The 24,197-nt window shown below is 44.1% G+C and overlaps 1 protein-coding gene across 1 annotated transcript in view; it reads left to right on the top strand.

Annotated features, from left to right (window-relative positions):
• The first annotated feature begins 1,541 nt into the window (after positions 1-1,541).
• Positions 1,542-24,197, top strand: part of LPAR3 (lysophosphatidic acid receptor 3) — a 72,512-nt gene continuing 49,856 nt past the window's right edge. Inside the window, exon 1 of the mRNA XM_046645882.1 lies at positions 1,542-1,598. The gene's annotated coding sequence lies outside the window, so the exon portion shown is untranslated. The remainder of the gene's footprint in view (positions 1,599-24,197) is intronic.

Below are 24,197 nucleotides of genomic sequence, written 5' to 3'. Positions count from 1 at the left end.
CCTACAACAACTTGCTCACTCCACATACTATACGTTTGTTGAGTTAAGCATTTGCTCAGTGCTGGTGGCTGAGAATTCTTGTGTTCACCAGTTTGCCCTCCTGCACTGTGCCGTTTGAGTTGAGCTGCTCACTCCGCTGACCTCCTTCTCATATACGACATGCAAAGTTTTTGGTTGTTCTGGTAAACACGATCTTTCTTTAGCACTAGCTTTACAAGTTGTAGCCCTCTCTACACAGTTCACCTATAAGACACTGCAGTCATTTTCTGAACACCCAGGTGAAGCGACAATAATTTTCACACATTGATCAAAATTTAGCCATATCTCTGTGAAGGTTTTGAGGCACACCAGGCTCTCATGGCTGATGGGATGAGGTCCATTGCATAAGGAATAAAACATTATCTTCAGAGAGAGCAGAATTTCTTTGATGGTAGGGGACAGGTTACCCTAGAGGTCGTTTCTTGGGATATGGTTCCTAGTTGGCATCCAGAAAGGCCCAATATCAATCAAGGTGAATGAACAATGAATGAATGAATGAAGGGCAAAGAGCTACAGGAAGACCTCTGGGCACATGCTCTCTGTTTCCCAAGGTTTTGCAGCGTGGCTAGGAAGGACTTCATCTCACAGTATTTCCCTCCTGTGGGTCACCAGGAAGGCCCAGCTTTTAGCATGTCTGTGACCTCGTTTTGCTTTGCATAGTTCAGAGAGAACAACATCGCTGGTGAGCTGTTTTACTTTGCATCTTTCTTCTTTACCAAAGGTGGGTCAGAGTAGGCTTTATATTTCAGCTTTGAAAAATAAAGTATCCGGGAGTATTCACCCCAGGAAGCCAAGGAGCCTCTTAGAAGAACTTTAAATATTTTTTTGTTTCCTGTTTCAATGACAAGGTGCCTAGGGAAGGCCCCAGGCCGGACGTATGTGCACATCCTTGGCCTCTGGGGGCTGCCTGCACCCCCGGGCAGCTTTGGGGTTGAGTTTTAGAGCGAGCGTTGGTCTGGCAGTGAGCCTGCTTTCCACGGGACGGCGCGGGTGGCTGTGGGCTGTGCTTCCCCGCAGCCGCTTCAAACGAATCTCTCCCGCAGAGTGGGGAGAGAAAGACAGAGGGACAGCGCTTTAATACGGGGCCCCGAGGGACGGCTCTGTAAAGCCTGTGGGGGCCAGCGGTCCTTCAGTTGGGGGCCCTCTCCTCTTCCAGGCCGGCCACGCTCCTGGGGACCACTCGGGACAGGAGAGCATCTACAGAAGAGCCCTGCTCACCGATCGTGCCTCGCCGGTGGGGGGCGCTCTCCGTGGGACCGGTCGGACGCCCGGGGGAGGGGAGGGCAGGGCAGGGCGGGGCAGAGCGGGGACGCGGCCCCTCCGCCCCTCAGCGCCCGCCCTCGCGCCTCCGAACTTTCCTCGGCTCCGGGCGCGTCGCAGCGGTCGCTGGAGAGGAGGCGCGCCGCCGCCTGCCGGTCCGCCTGCCCGCCGCGTCCTGCGCTGCTCCGCGCCCGGCAGGAGCCCGGCCCCCGGCCGCCCCGTCGCGCTCAGCCCCGAGGGCATGCGGCAGCCGCCGGGGCCCCCGCTTCTGGGCTCGGCGGCGCGGGCGAGCGTGAGCGGTGAGTGGGGCGCCGGGCGCGGGGAGGGTTCCGGGGCCGCGGCCGGCCGGGGCGCACCTCCGCGGGCCCAGCCTTTCGGGGTTGCCCGGCTTCCAGCCCGGGCCCCAAACCCACTCCAAACACCTGGGACAGGACTCTCCAGGCGGGTGTGTGGCCCATCTTGCCCTTTCCCACTTTTTTCTAGCGTAAAGAGCAATCGAGCTGCAAAACCCGCGTTGCGTCCGCCGCTGCTGTGGGCAGGTGGGCTGGGCGCGGAGGCAAGGAGAGCACGGGGCGGGCTCGGCTCCGCTTTTGCACAGGTGCTTTTTTGCCAAACTCGGTCTTACAGCCATCGATGGTGAGCTGACGTTCTCCATGGAGCCTAGGAATAGAACATTTTTCAGCCTTCAGTTACGCCCGGTACGATGGTGTGTCAGTGAGAGAACAGCTGGAAATATGCAAGGCATCTAAAGATTCGGAAAATGCTTATTAACTAACTGTAACGCGGTTGGGGGTTGTGCCTTGTAAGTGAAGGTCCGCGGTCCCCTCGCCACAGGCAGACAGAAGTGCTTTGTTCTATAGCACTGTTACTTTATTGCTTTCCCTCAGCAAGTTGCAACTGCTCAGAATTGCTTAGAAGTTTCTCAAGCATGTAATTTGAGGAGTAACTGTGAATATTGGAAACAATTTAGTCTTATTAAGGTAATCATTAAAACGGCCCTCAAAAGCATTTGTAGGTCAGTTTTTAACTGAATAATTTCCACAAAATGTTTCCTCCTTAATTCGTTATTGTCTATTGCAACACATTTCTGCCTTCTCACTACTTTGCCGCCTAGAGTGTTACCTGGTCTTGGAATGTTACTTTAGAATTTAGGGCAGCTTAGCTCTTCACGGTTCCTACTTGTTTTTTATAAGTCCGAGAATGAAGTAGATGTCAGGCACACACAGAGGGTCCCTTCTTTATAAGTGGGTTATTCCGTGCACTGCACAGTGTCCAGCTAACGCACGAACTGTGGTATTACTCAGGAGACTTGTTGGGTTTTCCAGTGAACTATCCATCAATAGTTGCTAACTCTGCTTCTCAGGAGATATTGGATCCAGTTTTTGTGTGGTCGAGTCCAGTGAGTAGAATTTTCCTCTTTTTTGCCCAGAAGTGGTACAGTTAGAAACACCCAACCTTGGCTCTGTTAACACCATGTTTGTCTAAACAAACTGGGCCGTTCTAAAAAGACTAGCAAGCAAACCCTGCCATGGGGCTTATGTACTTGAGATAAGCTTCCGGAGTTGTGCTTGTGTCAGGTAGGGATGGACCTAGTATCGTGTAGGGATCTGGACAGCTAACCATTGGGACATAGATTGATTGTCACTACCATATAACTAGAAAAATAGATCATTTTGGCACATTTTTCTTTTCTTCTTTAGCATTCAAAACTTTGTAGCTTTAACTACAAATGACACATCCTCTTTTATGAATCTGGCAAGTGCATAAGTCAACTACTAGCCTCTTTATATTAGGTCTGTTTTAGGTACCTGGCTGTTTAACAAGAGGTTTGATAGGGCAGACAGATCTGCATGTTTCTGTGAATGAGGACTGAAAGGAAAATGTTAAAATATGTGATCATTTCTCATGGATGTTCATCAGAACCTATTTGAGAGTCTGCAACATGTTAATTCTCTCATTGTTCCAAAACACACGCATGCAGAGGAACAAATGCACACACAAGATTGGAGCTAGGCAGCAACCAAGGCCCACACTCTCGAAGTCCTGCACACGTGCCTCGGGCTGGCTGCTTCTCCTGCAAGTTTTCCAGCTTCCTCCTGAGGAGCAGAAAGCCACCATAGCTTCAGCCCAACCTCTTATTTCTGTGGGCTGGGGCAAGGAGAATCACTGTAACTCGGATGGGAATTGCTATAACTCAGATTACCCATTAGCCATTCTCCTTGGAGTATGCATTAGTTCAGAATGCTTTATGGTCTGTGATTATACCTAACAGAGTGGTTAAGTCTGATTGCAAGCTTCTCAATGGCAAAGCCCAGGCTCAAGGCATTACTAATGTGGCATAAGGAGAAAAGCAGAGCTTTGCAATCAGACCAGCCTTTGTTCCAGGCCAGGCTTTGTGACCTCGGGTACTTGCTCCACCTCTCTAACCCTTTATTTCCTCGTCTGTAAAAATGAAGATTATATCCACCTCCCAAGATTAAAAGAGAAAAGCACTTAGCAGGGTCTCTGATATACAGGAAGTACTCCTTAAATGCTGGTTGCCCTCTTTCCTCCTAGATAAACATTAAACTATTGACATTTCTGTAAACATGGGTGCAAGTGTACAGACATACCTCAGAGACAGTGTGGGTTCCATTCCAGACCACTGCAATAAAGCAAATATTGCAGTCAAGCAAGTCACAAGAATTTCTTGGTTTCCCAGTACATATAAAAGTTGTGTTTACAGTACAGTCTAAGTTCACAATAGCGTTATGTCTTTAAAAATGTACATACCTTAATTTAAAAAATACTTTATTGCTAAAAAATGCTAATCATCATCTGAGCCCTCAGCAAGTTGTATTCTTTTTTGCTGGGGGAGGGACTTGTAAAAATACAATATCTGTGAAGCGCAATCAAACAAAGTGCAATCAAACGAGGTATACCTGTACACTGTTCCAGCAAGAGTGCAAAGATGGCTTCCCAAGCCGTAGGTGACTTAGCGACGTCCCACACGCTTTCCTTACTTGCTTTCCTCTTCCCTCACCGTGGTCCTTTTGCTCTTCCCTCCATCATCCTCCTGCAGGTCCTGAACTACCTCCTCTCCAGCCTTGCTGATCCTTTGTCCCTTGTCCTGGGTTCTGTATGTATGTGGAGGAGTCCCCCAGAACTTAGTCCAGCCATGGATGGGGGAGGTGGAGGTGAGAGGTGGGGAGCTGTCTGCAAAGTTTGTCGGAGAGTTTGTGCTTTTACAGTCCTGGGTAGGAGACAGTGGGGTCTGGGTTCTAATTCCAGCCCTACTTTCATGAGCTCTTGTGACTTTGAATAAGTCACTTAGCATCCTTGAATCAGTTTTCTCATTTCTGCAATGGGGATAATAATTCCTTTATTACCTGCCTGCATGCACTGTTGTTGGGGCCCTTTAAGTCATGATGTGAAAGAGCTCTGCACTCCATGAGGGCCACGTAAACTTTGGAATTCAAGAGGCAGGGCCTCCAGATGTGGGCCACCCCAGGCAGGCTGTATGGAGGTGGGAGAATCTCTCTATGGGTGTTGGATATTCTAAGTGGACGTTGCTGCAGTCCCTCCATGCCCCTCTCTCCTGCCCTCTGATGTCGAAGGAGACTTCGAGGAGGAAATCCTGCCAAAGGTTGAGAAACTGCCCCATGTGTGTATGAGAGGAAGATAAATTTCAGGACTGAGATAACCTAACACTGCATGATCGAAGGCACAGGGCAAAGTTCCGAAGAAGCTTCACTTCCCTCTTAGAATTACCTGTATTGTCTGCTCATCTCAGTTAGTGGACAAGAACAAAGAGCTGGCTAACCAGCCAATGAGTCAGAGAGGAGTGGTCATGGCCTTCATCAGACATTGAATTGGGGTGCCCTGGGCCATCCTCACTGCCCTGTGCCTTCTTGCTAACTTGAGTCTCTGAGGTTCACTCTGCACAGCACTAAACTGACTCAAGGAATGAACCTAATTATTTAATTCCATCTGAAAGATGTGTGTTGCTCTCTGCTTGACCTGCCTGCTGAGCCAGGAGGGTAGTACCCAGTGAGAGGAAGGTTCTGACTTCCTAGGTTGTACTCACCCCCTCTTCACTCGCTGGGCTGATGTCCTCCTCCTTATTCGTCTTCCTTCTTCCTCTCCTGGCCTGGCCAGGCCTGGTCAGGCAGAACCTGACCCCTAGCCTCCTGTCCTGTCTGCTTACTGCTTTGAACTCCTCCTTTGTCTGTGACCCCTGCCACCTCCCTGCTCCCAGAGACCTTGCCTCCCTTCCTCAGATGTGAATCACTCGTACACCTTAGGCTAAGCCAGACTGGGTGTCATGCTGGAAAACAACCTGCCCAGGCCAGTACAGCCTGCCTCACCCCTTCCTAAGTATAGCAGTCCGCCCCGCTAATTACTCTTCAGCTAGTCCTAGGTCCTGGGACATTGGGCTGGAGGTTCTACTAGCCCTGGCCTTGACTCAGCCATGTGCAGATTCAGCGGTGTCATCAAGGGATGGTTGGCAGGTGGCAGGGATGGGTTGGAGGGGACTTTAGCTCCTCCGTAAGCTCCACCAGTTTTCCCAGAGGCCCTCCAAGCAAACAAGCACTCCAAATAAAAGCAGTGTGCTTGCTTTGTAAATGCAGCCTTAAGGCAAGCCCCCTGATCCCCCCTTTCAGCCAGGCTGCCCCAAAGTTCCTCCTCTACAGAAATTCTAGAGCTGCCCCCAGATGGACTCAGACCATGTAAGGTAAAGGTGGGCAGTGGAGTCAGAGGCATTCGCTCCCCAAGGAGAGCTAGAAATCCAAAGTTGAGGCTCAGAGCCCTTGAGAGTAACTAGTTACTGAAGACCAAAGCAGGGGATCAGGTATAGAACATCACTGAATCATTTGCCTCCTGCCCTGCTTGATTTTAATAGGTTAGTCCTTTGAATGAGGGCCCTTTTCCTGGACTAAACTGTCACTTGGGACTGGCAGAGAGAAAATAAGTATAATCGTTTTTTATGTCCCACAGCATTTGGGTTAGTCAGGGTTCTCCAAAGGGATATATGTAGAGATATATATAAGAGGAGATTTATTATAGGAGCTGGCTCATGGGATCATGGAGGCTGAGGAGTCCTCCCATCTGCCATCCCCAAGCTGGAGACCCAGGAAAGCCAGGGTGGTGTGATTCAGTCCGAGTCTGAAGGCATGAGAACCAGGAACACTGATGTCCGAGGGCAGGAAAAGATGGATGTTCCAGCTCAAGCAACAGGGCAGAGTTGCCCTTCCTCCACCTTTTTGTTCTATTCGGGCCCTCCACGGGTTGGATGATGCCCACCTGCCTTGGTGAGGGTGATCCTCTCTACTCAGTCTGTGATTCAAATGTGAATCTTTTCTGGAAACACCCTCATGGACATGCCCAAATAATGTTTTACCAGCTATCTGGGCATCCCTTAACCCAGTCAAATTGACACATAAAATGAATCATTACACCACCAAATCAGGCAGTTCACATTGGTACTACCTTACTATCCAATCGACAGAACCCTTTCATATTGCATCCATTGTCCCCCATATGTCTCTTTTTCCTGTCTGATCTAGGATCCATGTTAATTTACTTGTCATGTCCCTTCTGGAATTGTTCCTCAGACTTTCCCTGTTCCTAAAGTCTTTGCAGTTGTACAGGTCTTACATTCTGTAGGATGACTCTCAACCAGGGTCTAGCAGGTATTTCTTCAGAACCAGACTCAGGTCGTGTGTTCTTGGCAGAACTTCTCATCATATCACTTAGAAAGTACACGATGTCAACCTGTCCCACCACTGGAATATCTGGAATGGTAGCCTTGATCACCTGGCTATGTTGGTGTTTGCCAGATCTCCTTACCTTAAGTTCACCGGTTGCCCCTTCGAAATTTATTGGTGTTTGTGGGAAGGTATTCTGAGGTTACACAAATAGCCTGTTCCTCATTAAACCTCACCTACAGCCTTACCACTCATTGATGACTTCTGCCTGAATCAGCCACCTCTAGGAAGATTGCCAAATGGTGATTTTTTATTTCCATCACTCTTACATTTATTCATTGACATTCTACTATAAGGAAGAACTTTCTTTCTACCTCGTATATTTATTCATTGGTATTAGGAAGTTTTCATGGATTCGTTTTGTACTTAATACATTGAAATCTGTTACTATCATCTATTTTGATGTTAAAACTGTCCTCAGTTTGGCTAGTAGGAGTCCCTTTGAGCTGGCTCCTGTGTCCTTTTGACATCCCTGTCATTCACTGAGCATTTTAAAATTTCCTGGCACCGCGAGATAGTCCAGGCTCATCCTGTACTTTCCCTGATCTAGTTAGTCCTCCCTTTTGGTAGAGAATAGTACTTAGAAACTAAGATATGGAAGGTTGATGTGCCCATGCTACTGGGATGTCATTGCTTTAGATCTCTCAGAGGGCAGAGCTAGGAAATATATGTATATACACATACGCATTTACAAATTTTTCTACATTAGGCTATGTATTATAAAATCATGAGTTCATACTAATACCTCCCATTCCAATCCCATACTCAGAGATCTTTCTATTCTTCCCCCTTTGTATCTTTGTACATATCTTCTCTGGAAGTTAGAAACTTGACTCCCTTTGTCTGAGTACTTTTACTTATTTGCTCTAAGTAGCACATCTCCCAACCACAAAGGCCATCCTGCTTCCTCTGTGCCCCCCTCTCTTCCCATCACCTCTTGACTACCAGGCCTGCTCATCTGTGTGTGTCTGCAGCTTCATTATCAGCCTCCAGTCCCTCCAGCTCACTGCTCTGTGTGGCTCCCCAACCATGGCCCATGCCTCTCTCATCATATTGCGTTCTCAGCCACACACTGACCCCTCAGTTCTGGGAAGGGAAGAAGAGAGAAGGCAAAGGAAGATAGAAGAAGATGGGAATGGAAAGAAAGCAAACATAGAAATAGTATAGACATTTTTTAAGCCTTTTGAGACATATTGCCAAATTGCTCTCCCAAAAAGTTGTATCGATTTACATTCTCACCAACTTGTTATAAGGGTGCCATTTTCCTTATACCCATGCCAACACTGAGTTTTATTCACCTGTTTAAATGTCAATCTGATAGCACTTCACTTTTGTCTCTATTACAGCTCATGCTATACTCAACCCTGCATTATACTTCTGTGTCTCATCTCACCCTTTAGATCAGAGTTTCTCATCCTTGGAACTAATGACGTTTTTGGCTGGATAATTCTTTGTTGTGGAAGCTATCCTGTGCATTGTTCCATACGTAGTGGCATCCCTGGCCTCCACCCACTAGATGGCAGGAGCACCCCCCAGTCATGTCTATCACAAATGTCTCCAGATATTGCCAGATGTCCCTGGGGGGAGTGGAGGATTAGCTCTGGCTGAGCACCCACTACTATAGATTATGAGCTTCCTGAGGGCATTTTATATCTTTGTACATGTTTTTGTACATCTCTGTCTTTCTCTTGGATGTAGTGAACAGTGAGGAAATTTTATCTGGACAGGGATGAGAGGAATCAGTGGTTGGGTAGATCTACTATAACAGGACCAATGAAACTTGCCCATTACATGTATGCAAATTCCATTAACATCCAACAGAGGGGAAGGAAAAGGAATGTCAACAAGGTTAGATTTCCATGGATTGCTACTAGGTCATTACTAGTCTTTCTCAGTTAATTTCCAGTCTAATTTCTTTCTTTCTTTCTTTCTTTTTTTTTTTTTGAGGAAGATTAGCCCTGAGCTAACTATTGCCAATCCTCCTCTTTTTGCTGAGGAAGACTGGCCCTGAGCTAATATTCATGCCCATCTTCCTCTACTTTATATGTGGGACACCTATCACAGCATGGCTTTTGCCAGGCGGTGACATGTCCTCACCCAGGATCCGAACTGGTGAACCCCAGGCCACCAAGAAGCAGAATGTGCAAGCTAACCGCTGCGCCACCGGGCCGGCCCCCCAGTCTAATTTCTTACAGTCAGATAATTGAAGTCTGTGGCCTAGTTCAACCAGTGGACTCTATTTTGTTGGTGGGGAAAGCAAAATGCTTTAGGAGAAGGTGTTTCTTAAGTTACATTGTTCAATATGTTAGAAGTAAACCAAGGTGCTTTCTCTTCTGAGATTTCTCTGAACAGGCAAACTGACTAATCATTGCTGTTTTATATGATGTATTTAGAGTTTAATTCTGTCATTTTCATTTGATTATATGGACTCTTCCCCATGAACTCTTATCAAAAATTCCAAGTAGAAATTCACTTACAAATTTTTGTTGACATTTACCACAATCATATTATATTTCTTCTGGAATCAGTAAATGTTTGCAAAAGGCATTTAATGTCATTATGCAGAACAAATCTGCATATTTCATTTCTCATGGGGCGTAGAATTAACTACTGAGAAAAGGCTGTAATGGTCAGTGTGATGAGAAGAGCCCTGGGCCAGAAGGATGGAGCTGGGCAGAGTGCAGCAGCCTCTCCCAGTTTTAGTTTTCATCTCTGCAAAGTGGAGAATGCTACATTGCCCAACTCACCATGGGATAAAGTGGGAAAAGAGATGTGAACTCACTTTGAAAACTGTTCGGTGCTGTATCACTGAATGTATTTTGATGGATTGCTCTAAGATCCGGATAGAGTGGCCTAGAGGAAGCATGGTAATGTAGTTGGAAGCCTAAATGTCAGATTTTCAACCCAGCTGGCTAAATTCTTTCTATATATATTCATCTGGGACTACCTGTTCTCAGTGGTAGTAAAAAACACTAGCTAGTGACGCTGGACAGGGTGGGAGAGGAGAGAAGGACTTGGCTTTAGGTTTCTTATGCTGGTGACCCACCTGGTCTGAGGGAGGCGTTTCCCCCTTTGGTCTCCCCTGCCCAGTAATCTGTTTTGGGACCCTCCCCCCCACCTATTAGGAACAGGCTCACCCCTTGATTTCTGGACTTGTCTGACTCCTCTGGACTTGGAAGTAGCGTTACACTGGCTACTTCATTCACTTTGTCCCAATAACTCAATGACCCAACAAGTTAGAGCTCACCTCCCTTCTACAACAGAGGAACTGGAGATTCAAAGAGGTGAAGTAACTTTCCTCAGGCTCCACTGATGATAACGGTAATGAAATGAACACGATTAATTAATGAAATGAACACGATGTCTCAGAGGCTCTTCTAAGTACTTTATTTAAATCTCCCCACAGCCTAGACAGGTGCTATTCTTATCCCCATTTTATAGATGAGGAAGTCAAGGCACAGAGACGTTATCTGCTACTATTTGAACCCAGAACCTGAAGCCTGTGTTCTTCTGCCACACCCTGTTGTCTCTCCTCTCCTCATCACCCCCTCCTCCACTCCTGCCTCCCTACTCAGTTTCAGGCAGCAGAAGAAGGAAGTGGCAGAGGCATAAGAATAATCACTGTGGCACTGTGCCCATACTCAGGCAGGGGAAATTTTTACTATAGGTGTAGGATGACTTTGTCATTGCTCCTTGTTAAACTGAAGTGTCAGATCATGAACAGTTAAACTCCCAGAATGCCGATTGTATATTCCATTGAATTTTTTAGAAATTTTGAGTTATCTAAGTTTCTTGGGAAGTATTATCTACCATTTACTGAGTACTTCCTATATGCTAAGCATCTTGCTAAGCACTTTATAAACTTTGCTTTTATTTAATCTTTTCAACGATCCTTTATGGTTGGTGTAGTTATTATGCCATTTTTAGAGAGGAAGTAAAAGGCTGGATCAGCACTGTGCCAGGTGAGAGCCATTGCTGAAAGTGATGAGCTTACATCTGACTCAGGTCCAGCTGATGCCAAAGCTTCTGCTCCTTTCCCCTCATGACCCTGCCACTCCTACATGTCACAGCCTGCATGCTTTCCCTGAAAGGGTTTAGTTTACAAGAACTCCACAGGTCTGGCCTTCCCTTCTCTAAACTCCGTTTTAAATACCCATGCTAAAGTGTTCATTTCTTTCTTTGATCAACAAACATCCATTATACAATGGAGGAGTGGAAATGAGAAAAGTGCACACACACACACAAAACAAACAACTCCCACTCAGAAGAATGGGAGACATGTAGCTGCCACAGGTGCATAAAAATGATGCAGCCCCACTGGGCAGGAATTCTTAAGACCTCCCTGCGCTGGCAGTAGAATAAGTTCTGTGGTTGGTCCCTGCTTCTGCTCTTTGGGAGAGGCCTCCTGGGGGCCCTGACTTTGACTCTGTCCCCTGGGAAGTTCTTCCTTGTCCGTCACCCTCTGTGGCCATAACTGAATTGGGTGATGCAAAGTTTGTGCTCCTTGGCAGAGAAGGAACACTCGCCTTTCCAGGTCAAGCTGTGGCTTCCCTGGCAATATAATTCCTTAAAAATTAGTCCATATGTTTCTGGTCTCTTTTCTTCTAGTCAGTTCCACTTTCCAGTTACGACATCTAAATTCTGTCCTGGACCAAGTTCTTAAGGATGCCTTATTTCCCAACTTCTGTGCTTGGCCCACCTCTCTCTTCCTCTCTTTAGTGGTGTCTACCCAGAGCTCCTCTAAAACGTGCATTTGGGTGGGAAGATGCACCGGTGCTCTGATCTTTACTGTCAGCCTGTCTCCCTTTGTTCCACTGCAAATATCTTATTGAGAGGCATTTGGGACAGGCTGTGAGGGGTGACACTATTTTCTGCTCTTTGGGGTTACAGAAGCAGTTAATTTTTCTGATCCTCCAAGGCCCCCAGGTTCCAGATGCTGTTTGTTCTTTTCCACCTTTGCTTACAAATTTACAGTTCTTGCCTGGGCTCGTCTCTTTCTTGTGTTGCCTTGCGAAAAGCTGCAAGGAGCAGCATGCTCACGTTCTGTTCCTTTCCAGCACCTTCACCTAGAGCTACAGGCTTCTTAGGCAAAGAGGCCCCGAAATACAATGATGTGAAGAAAATGGAAGTTTCTTTTTCTCTCTTGTTAACAGTCCTGAGGTGAGTGGTTCAGCTTTGAACCATGAGAGGTTTCATCTTGTCTCTCTGCTGTCCACTGGGGCGGTGCTTCTCAAACTCTCTTTGTGGAAAGACTGGTTTTCTTTATTTCCAATTTGCCAAAGACCAATACTTCTGGTTTATACTCCACTGATTATGCAGTTGTATTTCAAGCAATGTCAAATTGCTGTCAACGTTCCTAAGTGTTCATTTGCAATTTCTATACTTATCTCTTCATTGATGGAAACCGGTCCATGGACAACTTTGAGTCAAGGTTGTCTAGGGCTTTACCCTGGTCTGAATATTCAGTGCTGGATCACAGGCCTGCTTGTGTTCCAACCAGCAGGAAGCTGGAAGAGCACAGAGGAGCACACACTCAATGTTTCGGGGGCTAGCCTGGAAGTCGCACGCTTCATTTATGTTCGTGTTCCAATGGCAAGAACTTAGTCGTGTGGCTCCCCTAGCTTCAAGGAGGCTGGAAAATCGAGTTTGTTACTATGTAATAAAATGAAAACACAGTTTAGCAGTCTCTGCCACAGAGTGGAAAGCTAAATAATGATACAAAAAAATAATTATGAGAGAAGTCGCAGGCCAATATACGATTACGGGCAAATGAGTTGCAAAAATGAGCTAGGCGTTCAGCGTCACACCATGCAGAACAGAAATTCTTAGAAATGGAACCTGGGGTCCTACTGGCCCTCTTATGCAACCCGAGGGGCAGAGGCCTGTTGTGTGGTGAGGCTAACAAGGGGAAGTTTACATGAGAAGAAACTGAGAACTGTTTTCTGGGAGGAAGTCTAGAAACCAAACATCCAGGTTTGGAACTGAGTTAGAATCCACAAGGCTGTGTCCAGAGTGCTGGGGCATGAGCAGATCCAAAGGCCTCTGAACATGATGGTGGTCAGGACCCTGCGGAGCATCAGGGAAGGGGGCTCCAATAATCTATCTCAAGATCATGCAAAGTGCCAGAGATGGGGGGAGCCAGAGGTCCTGGCCAGTGTGAGTGGGGCGAAGCCTCTCCAGCTCCAAACCTCTCTGTCAGTCTGTGACTGCTATTCTATGAGCAGCTAGTGAGACCTGAGGCCACCAGCATTTTAAGCCCCTACATTAAAAACCTGGGGTTTAAACTTGAAACTTTATTCCTTATTGTGGCCTCATCATGAGAGAGAGAGAGAGCGTGAGAGGTGTCTGCATTTGAGATAGTTATTTTGGAATCATCCACATAGAGAAAATAATTTAAGCCATAGTAGCTGTGGTGGAAGAAAGGTTAAAGGGGAAGAAGAGAAGGCTGAGAACCAAGTCTAGGGTACGTACACTTCAAGGCTGTTGGAAGATCAGGAGACAGAAATACCGAGGACAGTGGGCAAAGAACCGGGAAAAGTCGAGTCACAGAGGCATGGGAGGGGAGTTTCAAGAAGGGAATAACCAACGGTTTGTCAACTTCCACAGTGAATCCAAAGAAAAAGAATATTGGAAACAGGATTTGGGAATTATTCAATAAAATTGAACACATTTTTATTTTGTTCTGATTACAATCAAGGTTCTGTGTTTGTGCTTCAAAGAACAGGGAGACAGAAAGATACCAGCTCTGCTCTCAACAGATTTGGAAGGGAGATTAAGACAAATAAATATTTAATAAAGTGTGCTAAATGCCACAGGAGAGGTACCAAGTATTTCTCAACCAAATTTCTTGAAAGAATAACCTATACTTTTTTTCTACTTCTGTATCCCCTAAGTATTATTCAACACAGTGTGATCAGGTTTCTATCTCCTCTCCTTCCAACCAGCTGACTGAAACTAACCAATGCATGAACCAGACATTTGTGTGCATCTACTACATGATGCTGTGTTGGGCAGCAGGTGCACGAACCTAAGTAAGAACCTGTTCTAGCCCTTATGAAGCCAACAGTCTGGTGGCAAAGGCTGACACTGAGGCAGAGAATGCTTCTACAGTACAATATCAGGCGATTTTTCCCCCAGTGGCTAAAAGAGAGTCTGAATCTAGTAAATACAAAGTCATTTTAGGAGAATCAATGTATACATGTATGAAAGTGCCAGTTGTATGGGTTTGTATAGTTCCAGAGTCAAGGACTGCCTCTCATCCCCCCCAGCCATGTTCGTATTCTCAGTGGAAGGAGTATGTGGAAGAATAGAGGTGAAGAGCGCTAGAATAAGAGGAGGCTACTGATGGAACAGGGACGAGCTTATTCCTGAGCTCCCCTCTCAGTGCCTTGAGGCCCCAGAGTTCTTCGTCTACTCATGGACTTTGTCTTTATTATGTTCCCAGGGTCCAAAGATCCTCTGTCATTATAGCATCTTCACCAAGGCTGCAGGCTACTGAACTTGTGGGAGAGCAGCACTTATCCAGCAGCCGCCATGGCTGGCCCCCGCCACTGGAAGTGTCACTGGGGAGGATGGGTCAGTGGTGCCCACCACAATGCAGCCCTTGTAGCTGTGTCTGCGTTGCCTCGCATCAGGATGAGTGCCCCCGGGCTCAGGTTGTCACCCCCCCCCCCCAACTTGTCTTCCTAACACGCATCATAAAGAAAAGTCTACTGCTTCATTCAAATCTGGTTTATTTTTAGGCCAAGATTATTTTTATTCCATGTCATTTATTTCCAAGGTTTACAAGACCAGAAGCACAGATAGAATTGGAACTGATCTTGGATTACAAGAAGGACATCTATGAGGTGGACTCCAGTATGCAGGGATCTGTTGGAATACAATATAGTTGTCTTTATTTTGTGTAACCCTTATAAGCGAGGGTAAATCACTCATTTACTGAATCACTTACTATATGTAGAGAAATTTACTAAGGTTCTGGTATGCATAAGGGGACATTGAGGGCATCAGAAGAATGATGACACTGGTCCATGCCCTTTGGGATATGATTTATTCCTCTTTCCTTCTCTGAGAGTTGTTATATTTATAACTAGGAAATGTTGTATGTACTAGATCTTGCTAAAAGATTCAAGAAAAACCATAATATAGTAAAACCTTGCAAATTTTGTTTGTATTATAATATGCTTTAAATGACTTCTGTATTATTCAGAGTTTTACAGGAAACAGATGATCCAGTTAAACTGGTAACTGGGGGAGGGCAGAGTTCATGGAAACCAGCGAGAGATGGCGCAGTGCCCCAGAGTAGCAGTTAACATCCCTCAACCTGACAGCCAAGGAAAGGGAGAAGGGGAGTTTCCAGTATGGAGAGGCTGCCTGATGGGAGCTACCCCAGCCAACCCACAGCAACCTGGCAGGGAAGGAGCGGGGGAAACCAGTATCTCAGCCTCAAACTCCTTCCTCCTCCCCATCTCTTGCTGTCCCTCTCGTTGGCAGGAGCTGGAGGGCAAGGGAGCCTGTTGATGTGGTCCCTCAGGGTAAAGAGAAGGTTGGAGAGGGGAGCTGGAGGGGCCAATGGATGAGATCAGGCACAGCATTCAGATGCCTTTTCTATGCATTTCTATGGGCTAGCAGCAGATGTGCTATTTTACCACCAGATGGGCACGGGGAGGGAGAGGGAGGCAGGAGGGCGAGGCCATGAGCTTCCTGCCTCAGTGATGAATGCTACTTCCTGACTAAAGCTGGCAGTCCTGGAGGAGACTCTGGTTGGTTTAGCAGTAGCAGTTCTCTCTTTTAGAAGCTCTGAAGCCTTGATTAAGCAACTGTTTCCCACTACAGCCACATGCTTTGAAAATACGATTTTCCTTTCCCTAGAGAGTTTCAGGATGCAGTCAGGCACTAACCTGGGCTGGTGTGGTCTCCAGACGCATGGCAGGGTCACTGCCCATCACTGTTGACTTGTCACTGGTAACAGGGGGGATTATTTTGAACAAACCACATAGAGCAAGAGACTCTTGAATATCGTTATCAGAACAGGAGGCAGGAGATGGGTCACAAATGGAGTGAGAGCAAGGGAATGCAGTACCACAGTGAGGTTAGGACCGACAGTTTGCACGAAAAGTTTTCTGTTGCGAATTTTACAACATAAATCGAATTTTCTTCTCATAGGAAGTCGTTTGCTGTAAGCAGGAACTTCAGAATTTCTCAACATGTATTTTCAGAGTGAGAAAATTCTTTGTACAAGAAGACTATCTCTTTCAGCTATGAATGCCCACACTTTAAATTTTGGCATTCTCTCCTCCTTCAAAAAGTAAAGCTACTGACATGTGACTATACAATGCTCTAAGGATTATTTGCTATGTAATAGAACATATGGAGTTATATTATGTATAAATATTATCAATTTTAAGCATTTTGATTAGTGTCTTTCCTTTTAAGAGGGTCAAAGGACAAAATGTGTTTGTTCTCTTTCTACTCTAATGAATTAGATGAGATTAAAATTGTATAATAGATAAAACAAACACCATTAAAGATTTACATTACATTTGGATAAGCTAAGTCGGGGAATTTGCTGATCCTGTAAATTCTGTCTCACCTCTTTTATTTGGTTTAGTTCTGTATGTTTCCAAATTTGCTTTCCTGTTTAATCAAGAGGTTTAAGACAGTCTGCAGTCATCAGTGACATTTGGGGAACAATGCTTTTGATTATAGTTCTTTACTAAACAAGGCATAGAGTAGAGGCCGTGTGTGTATACCATGGCATCTTGGAAGTCTACCCACTCGATGGAGAGAGAGAGAAAGCAGTAGTTGGACCAACTGACATACAACAGGCCGGTCCTCCCTACATAAACATGCACTGGCACAGTGACCTATTTGTTCTGCTCGGCTCAGGCTGCAGCTCTCCCCTGCGTGTCACTCCCTCTGAGCAGAAGATGACTTGAGGCACGGAAGTTTCTCATTTCCCAAGTGAACCCAGGGTGTGCCTGCCCCTCCTCTGTGTGGCTGTGCTCTTGGGACCTTTACTAACAGTAGAGGTGCTGAGGTGTATTGTGGTGACCTGGCTGCCATGTGGAGAACAGAGGATCTAAATCCCAACAATTTTATGTGCCTGAGTTTACCATTCATTGTTAAGCAACAGAACAATGAAACTTTAGCAAAGTTGAATTTAGCTTTCTTAGGAGAAATGATCTACTGTTTTAAGCTAGGGGAGCAGATTTGTAACAGCCCTGCAGTTAACAGGTACTCCTAAATATTAGCTTTCCCCAAGAGTATCAGGGGCCTCCAGTACTCTATTCTAGACAATGTCTGTTTAAACTGAATCTCGAACAACTTGCTACTCCTCTGTGTGTATTACCATAGCAAAGAGTAAAGTAACTGCTCATGAAGCATGTGGACTTTATTTTGAAATTATTGCATTATAGTAGAGTTGATAACACCCTCTCCCCACTCTCGTTTAAAAAATTTTTTTAAATATTTATTTATACAACAGTTTTATGTTTACAGAGAAATTGAGCAGATAGTGTAGAGTTCCCATCTTATATCCCTCTCCTGCGTGCGATTTCCCTTATTATTAACATTCACATTAATATCATACATTTGTTATAATTAATGAGCTGATGTAGATACATGATTATTAACTGAAGTCCATACTTTGTTCAGATTTCTTTAGTTTTTACCTAATGTCCTTGTTCTTTTCCAGGATCCACATTATATTTAGTTGTTACGTCTCCTTAGGTTTCTCTTAGCTGCGACAGTTTCTCAGGTTTTCCTTGTTTTTGATGACCCTGAAGGTTTTTGAGACATCCTGATCAGGAATTTTGTAGACTGTCTCCCAGTTGGGATTTGTCTGAGGTTTTTCTTGTGATCAGACTGGGGTTATGGGTTTTTGGGAGGAGCATCACAGAGTAAAGTGCCGTTCTTACCATATATCGAGATTACGGACTAGCAACATGACTTAACGCTGTTGATATTGACCTTGATCACCTGGCTGAAGTTGCATTAGTCAAGTTTCTCCACTGAAAAGTGACCCCCCCAGGTCCCCACACTGTCCTCTTTGAGAGGAAGTCATGCACAGCCCGCAGTAAGGAGTGGGGAGTTATGTTATCCTCCTTTAGGGTGGAATATCTGCATACTTTATTTGGAATTCTTCTGCATGGCAGATTTGTCTCTTCTTTCTCATTTATTATTTTATTCCATCATTTATTTGTATCAGTATGGACTCACGGATGTTTATTTTATACTTTGAGTTATGAGCCAATACTACTTCATTTACTGTCACTCAGACTGTTCCAGCGTTGGCCTTTGGGTTGCCCTCTCTTTTGAAGTTATGTTCAAAGAGGAATCCTGGTTTCTCATGTCCATACTGATAGGGGACAGGTCCCTGTTGTGGGACTGCCCTTTAGACCACCCTGTCTTGTCTGCTGTGGTGAAGCTGCTGTTCAAGGGTGGCAAACCCTACTCCTCGCACCTCTCAGCCAGCAGGGCTTGGAGCCAAGTCTATAGAGGGAAATGAAAGAGTCATGAGACCCAAATTAGAGAGTATGCAGAAGAAGAAGAAAGTAATAATGCTCAGTTTGGGTAAATGGCTAGAGTTCATGCGGGCATGTATGTGTGCACAAGGATACTTCATTTAACAAGTATTTACTGAGTTCCTACTATGTGCAGGGCATTTTTCCAGGCCCTGGGGATGTGTCATAAGAACACAAAGTCCCTGACTCCTAAGTGCATGGGGAGACAGACCATAGCCCCAAGACGTTAGAGTCAGGTAGTGAGAAACTCTGTAAAGAAAAATAGAGCAGAGTTACAGGGTGAAAGTGCAGGAGGGTAAGGTGAGGTGTTCTTTTAGAGAGTGACAGGGAAGGGATCTCTGGTGAAGTGACATTTGAGCCAGAATGAGGTGGAGAAAGGAGTCTGTGAGTATGTGGGGGAAGAGGTTCGGGGCAGAAGGAACAGCAAGTCCAGACGCCTTGAAACCAAGAGCTGAAATGAACCTCAGGGATCATATATGGATCTGAACCTCCCATGCTATCCCAGTTTTGCCATTAAAATGAATTATTAAAAAGAATTTAGTGAGCAAAGGTAATTGCTTATGCAGAAGTGGTCTCTTTTCCGGCTGTTAGCTACCTGTTAGCCTAACCTTCAAGTCCCATTTGGCTGGGGTTTCCAGACAGGAGAGGCCTCTTCTGCATTTGTGGACCAGAGGAAAGAAAATATGCCCAGCACCGAGTGACCTTGATTTTGATGCACTCTGATTCTTCCTGGGAGGAGGAGGGGAGTGCTGTTGAAAGCCAGCTGAAAGGCCAGCAGCAACTTGTCTTGTAAGATGCAGCTAGAAATACAAGCTGCTTGAGTGGTTTTCAGATGTCTTAATTTTCATAATTGTTTCCACATTATGGACTGGCTGGACGTTTTTTCAGAGAATCCAGTTGGGAGAGTCTAAATGAAAGCTTTGCTCATGAAGTTTTCATTTGGATTCCACATATAGACTTTCTAAACCATCACTTTATGAAGTCTTAAATTACTGAAGTTTGAAGTTGCGGTAATAGCTCCAAAGTTTAACATCTTTTGTTTCTGGGTCAGAACTATTCAAATCCTTTAAACCTTTAGTATAAAAAAAAGAGAGAAAAGAAAAGAAAAAAAACAGCTTGGGATTTGGCAGAATTAAAGTTTAGCAACATTTAACTAGTCTTGAAATTGACCGTATTGTGTGGCCTCACTTAGCGTAACATTTGAAAACATATTTTCAGAAAATTGTCTTTTCTACACTTTTCAGGGCTAGTAAAACAAAAAACAAAAACCCAAAGGCTATTTAGAATGCCCCATTTTTTTAACAGTGCAAAACAGTCCTTGAAGGTGATTTGATCAGATCGTTCTATTTTGGTAATTCTATGTTATTGTCAGTATCACTGTAGTTCTTAGTTGTCTGGTGTTTTAGGTGGTGGGGAGAAGGTATAGTGTTGTAGATTAGCATGGGAGCACAGCTGCCAGAGTAGAATCCAGGGTCTTCCCCTTTCTAGTTGTGTGACCATCAGGAAGGGTGCTTCTGTTTCCTCATCTGCAGAATGGATGGAATAATAGTATCTATATCATTCTTGGGAGGATTACAGAAGATGACCCATGTGAAATGCTTAGTCCAGCACCTGGCACCAAGTGATCACTCAAATATTAGCAATTAAAAATAGTAATAATGAAGTGGAGATATTAAGTAACTCACCCAAGAACACAGAGTTAATAAGTGAAGGAGTTCTCTAATTGTCCTAGTTAGGAGGTGATGTGTAAGTCAGCAAAGGCATTTAACTAAACCTTTTCATTTTAGTGGGGGAAGAGAGAGTGTAGGATGTAGATTCATTCATTTATTCTACCAGTGCTGATACTATAGACATGACCTCAAAAGGCAAGGTCCCTCCTCTGCTCGAACAGAACAGTGTAGTGGAGGGGGTTGGACATTAAAGGCATAAACACAAAGAGAATATGTGATGAATGACAAGTGCTCTGATGAAGATAAAACAGGGCTCTCTCATAGTGAGCGCTGTGGAGTTTCTTTGGATTGCTCAGAGAAGATTTCTCAGTGGAGGGGATGTTTAAGCCAGGATCACAGAATCATATTTGAAGGCTTGAGAGAGGTCAAGATGATAAATCCATCGTTTCTTATAAGCTGACTAAAGTTTTTGGTAATTTCTAGCTAAGGAAATATGGTGATCTGTAGTTAATATGTATTAGAGCCTGTCAACAAGCTTAGCAACATATGGCAGAGGAGGAAAAATCAAAAGTACTCATTCATAGAACATCCACTTATTCACTTTTGGAACTCTGAGGTGATTACGTTAGGAAACATCTATAGGAGAGCTGGAGAGAGTGACATCCTGCTGTGCTTAGTTGTCAGCATATAGGGTTATATAGTTACATGAAGTTTTAAATAGGAAACCATTTTATTTTCATTATCACTGAAAAACTCTAAAATGTGCTGTGCTGGTAAGAGTAGTAATAATGAACATAAGCAAATCCTTGAGGCTTTTCCTTTGAACATTAATTTTGATTTTTCAGAGCTGTAGTTGTCAAAGGAAGGTAAAATACATTAAGTAGAATGTGTGCTCCTAAGAAAGAATTTGTAAAGCAATATTTAAAAGCCTATTTGTTTATTACAGAAATGTAGAACATAGGAAAAACTGGAAACAATTTTTTAAAAATTCTGCTATTCTTAATTAACTATTTACTATTTTGAGATTGTTTTCCTTATCTTTTTCTATGTCTTTTAAAAATAGCCAACACACACAAATATATACATGTGTGTATATATATATACACACAAATACACATATGTATGAATACATACGTATGTAGTTATTGTCAATGAAAATAATGGCTCGTGGTTTTTCTCATGTTAACACAGCTTCACGATAAACATGAGTTTCAGTGGTTCTATAATATTCCGTCCTGTGGGATCTTTTTCATCAATTCCCTATATGAACTTTTTTTCTCTCATTGCCTGCTTCTCCCCAAAGTAGAATTCTGGCCTGGGAGGTAAGGAGCTACTTGGTGGAAGTTCTGGTTAGTCATGGGTTTTCTGTGGTTTCTCAACTTTGTAAGATAACAGTACTTCTCAGTCTCAGGACAGTTTTTGTTAAAACATGTCTAAGAATGTGCCATTTTGACTTTGATGGGAGAATGTTGAATTTGAAAATTTTAAAGTGAAAATCATTGAGGTTTTAGAGCATCCTGTAATTATAAACTCAACCAAATTTATGAACCAAAATTAAAATTTTAAGACCTCTTCAAAAGGATATTAGCATAATTTTAACCAGTTTTTGGTAGTATCTTAATTCCAACATCTTTCCGACATATTAATCTTGATATTACTGATGAATTAATCAAGGATAATGTAACTTTTAAATTAGAAACGTGTTTCTCTTAGCTCTCTAGGGCATGTAACAAAATAAAATACATAAATTATTTTTTATTAGTGAAAGGACACATAAAATTGCATCATTAAAATTTCTTATGTGGTTCTTAGATTGTCTTGAATTTCTGTATACTTTCAACACTGTTGAAAGCTGAATTTCCTCCTTGGATATTTAAATTGGATTTCACTAGATTAGTATCTTCTATTCAACTCTCATCTGCTACTGGTGGGATTAGAAATAGAATCTGTCTCAAGGGCAGTTTGATATATGTATCAGCAGCCTTTAAATAAATTTATATCCTTTACTTCATCAATTTGAAACCTTTGGGTTAATTCTAAGGAAATAATTGACCAAATATGTAAAGATTAATCCACAAGAATGTAGCCTTGCTTATAAAAGTGAAATATTGGAAACAACCTAAATGTCCAACATTTAGGGATTGGTTGAGTGAAATGTGCTATATTCACATACTGGAATATTATAAAGCTGTTAAAATCATCATATGTATCTGTATTTTTAATTTGGGAAAATTATGGTATAGTGTAGATATTTTGGCCTGTTTTATGGGGTTATCTGATATTGGCAGTTAAATATTGGTGAATATCTGCCAAAGGGAGCAATTTTTGTTTTGTCATTGTTAAAACTGCGTCCCCCTCCTTTGTAGTTGAAAGGCACTAGAACCATTTGTCTCTTGAGACCACTCCCAGTTTAAGCATATAAAATGACCTTTTACCTTCCATTTGCCATGATAGAGAAGGAAGTATCTAATTCATTTACAAGGATCATTACCCTATTAGAATATAATTAAAAAGAAGACTGTCTGAGATACACTTCTGTTTTGTACTGCTTCAAACTGATATCTGATCTACTTATCCTGATTCTGGATATGGTATTCTGGATATTGCAGAATTTGTAAGAACCGTAATAGCTGGGGATTTCTATTAAGCTTTTGCTGTTAGAGCCGCTTTGTTCTCACCAGTGGACGGCTCTGTGCCTGGGCCTACTGGATCTCTGGTTCTCCAGCAAGTAAATTGCAGCCTCATTCCTTGTGAGGGAGCCCACAGTCATTCTCCCCAGAAGATAGATTTCCTGGCCTTCAATCCCAGTCTTCTTTGATTGGACGCTTCATGGCTGTGGCCAGACCACTGCAAGGCAGAACACCTGGTCTTTCCACCAAGCATAGATGGATGGGCATCCTTAGAGCTTCATCCCAGCTCCTCCTTGCCTGGAATCCCTCACTTTTGGGGTCCAAAAGATCTTGACCTGAGATTAGTACCTTCTCTGTCTGCCTGATACCCTGGTTTGGAGATTACTTTCAGACATGTGTCCTGAAGACTTGCCCTCACTTGGCAGGCATGTCCTCACATCCGCATGGGGTTGGACATCTTCCCAAATTCCACATCTCAGTTTTGCCCATGGAAGCCTGCTCTTCCACCACTTGCTGTGTTCAAGAGAGCCCAGGGAAGGAAACTGACTTGAAGTGATTGAGTTGGAAAATTCAGTAAACAAATTCACATTTGTACGGTGTGGATTAGGAGAATATGAGGAAGAAATGAACAAGAAGGTCAGGAAGGGGTATTGAGACCAAAGTCCCCAGCCCTGCACCGCAGGCTTAACAAGTGAGTGCTGTCATTGTAGCTGGAAACCAAAAGATGGCAAAAGGAGGATCAGGAGTAGAATCGGAAGTGGTGGAAAACTAATCTCTTGGGGAAGCCATTTGGTCGTGTGAAGAGTAATTCAATCCCAATTATCTTGGCAAGAAGGTGCCAGACATTACCAACCTGCCCTTGATTAATGAACTGAACCCACACATAAGAACTGAGCTGGAAATCACCAGGAGGAAGCATTAATTGTGCTGCGTTTAACCGTTACCAAGGCAGAGTGCATTTTTCAGGCCTCAGAATATTTGACCTACTGCTGCCTCAATGATCATTCATTCATTCATTCATTCAGCCAGCCAGTCAGCCAGCCATTCAGCAAATATCTGTCATGTGGCAGCCAGGGCAGATGGGTCCTGGGATTATAATGGTAAACAAAACAGACACAGACCCTCCCTCACTGAGCTTATGGCCTAGCCTGGGAAATGGACAACACTGATGAGAGATGAATGCTGTGATAGGAGGTCAGGGGCTGGGGTCCTGGAGCAAGGGACATTCACACTGAGATCTGAAGGATTAGCAGGAGTTGACTAGAACAAGAGGCTTAGCAGTGGCAATTGGTGGGCTAGTGATTGATTTTGCAAAGAGTGATATTT

This window comes from Equus quagga, chromosome 18 (assembly GCF_021613505.1).
Source record: "Equus quagga isolate Etosha38 chromosome 18, UCLA_HA_Equagga_1.0, whole genome shotgun sequence".
In the NCBI taxonomy this organism is placed as follows: Eukaryota; Metazoa; Chordata; class Mammalia; order Perissodactyla; family Equidae; genus Equus; species Equus quagga.
The sequence above is the reverse complement of the archived record's forward strand: the minus strand, read 5'-3'. Positions and strand labels throughout refer to the sequence as shown.